The sequence below is a fragment of the Amblyomma maculatum genome, chromosome 5, assembly GCF_055883805.1.
Source record: "Amblyomma maculatum isolate TAMU_Amacu chromosome 5, ASM5588380v1, whole genome shotgun sequence".
Lineage (NCBI taxonomy): Eukaryota > Metazoa > Arthropoda > Arachnida > Ixodida > Ixodidae > Amblyomma > Amblyomma maculatum.
Window position 1 is genome coordinate 122049907 of NC_139348.1, and position 1954 is coordinate 122051860.

Consider the following 1954-nt stretch of genomic DNA (forward strand, 5'->3'; position numbering starts at 1 on the left):
GATGACTTGATTATACTGACCACTTGTAGGATAGTCAGGAACGCGTTTTGTGTGGTTACAGTAATGGTCCGTTCCTGTATTCGCCAGCGGTGCGGGAGGGATTCAACTTCGGGTCTCAATCTACTCTGTCCTATTCGCAACGATTACCCTTCGGCGACGAAAAGGCAGCGTTATTGACTCCAGTCAATTGACAATTTGACAGACAGGTTATAATGTGACGTTTACTAACAGGGACTTCGGTTGTACCTCTTGGTATCTGGGAACATTAATTCAGGAAAGCATAGCCATACATAATTATAGACCAGATCGTTCCATCCCAGAGAAGGGGAAATGATTGGGACCTAATTGTTGCAACGCTTTTTTACTAGACGACGATGAGTCCTCGATTAATCAAATTAAACTAGTTTTAAAACAAGATATGACTTGCTAACTAAGCAAATCGGCGCTGTAAGTTGTATCCCACTTTCCGGTCTTTTGTGGTGCTAGCGTCGGGTATTAGCTGCACGCGGTTGATGTTTACAGAATTTCACAGCTCGGCATACTTTAGACACAGCTTTCAGCACAGTTCTATCGTGCGTGACACTAGCCATCTGCAAAGGAATACGCAATAATATCAAAAGAGACGAGTCTCTACAGAGCCCCTAAAAGCGCTCCTGCCTTAGCACACATTGCAGGCACGGCAAATTCTCCAGCCGCGTGCGGCATGAACCTTATACAGCAAAATGGGACTATCCCTTGTTTAGTATGTAGTCAAATATTAAAAAAATTATTCTGTTTAGTGCTCAGCCGAGCAATACGCTCACCGCTTCTCACTTCCCATAGTTAGCAACTGTCTTTTTTTTTTTAAACTGTATCCTACTATAAAAATTCTAACAAGGCTCAGTTGGGCTTTTGACATCACATTAGTATACTTGGCTTAGTCGTTAGAAAATACACACTGACCAAGCACAAGGTCTTTGAATTTCTCGTGTTGACACTTTTGGGACAAAGGGGAATGGAGGAATACAAAGCATTCTTGGAAGAGATATGGCCACGGGAAATCACGTGACCCGCATCAGCTAGTTGGCGAGCCGCGGGGCGAGGTAAACGCATGGATACTGAAAAAAATTGCAGTGATCCTAACTGGACCTCCAGTGCCTCGGTTCGGGGGCGCGCATATCGAGGAGCTCCTCCTGTAAAGACCAACTGCAAAGCAATGTTTCGATTCGCAAAATAAGTGTTTTAGTGGCACGCCAAGAGAGCACTGAAAACAAAACACGGCATCTGTAGCTAAAGCGAGTGTATCATAAATCACTCACCAAAAACTGAGATTAGGAAGTCGAAACTGGAGGAAAGGCGGCCGTTATTGAAAATTACAGTTGTGCAGTTATGTCTCATTGACAGCGGAAATGCGAAAACATTGCGAGTTCTCCCACGCCGTCTGGCAGATTCGCTGGACACTACGCTTACGGACCTCGCCCGCACTCGCCCAGATGGCACATACGCCAGGTAAATATTTATCCGGGTTAAGTAAATCAGCGGTGCAGATGGAGCTCGATGAAGACAACGATGTTTACTGCACAGGGAGAGATTGCATAGGGTGCAAATTTTACACTGGACGTGATCGGCGCGGCGATGGTTTAGTGCTCTGGAGATGACCTGTTTGTTTTGGCGCGGCTTCGGAACTCAGTTGCTGCAATGTCTTTTTTCCAACTGGCAGTTGGTACGGAAGCACTATATCCACGCCACCCATCTGAGGCAATTAGGAAGGGTGCTCGCATTAAAAGACGGAAATTGCGTAACATATCGGAACACTACAGAGGCACCGGGCGCTGTAGTTTTGGCATATTGGCGGCTTGCTGCTGCTGACACAAACCTCTACAAGTGGAAACGAGTTATATTTGCATATTGTAAGAGAGGCGAACGCCGATCGCACGGATATGAAGAATTGTGAAGGAAAGTCAATCGCTAACTT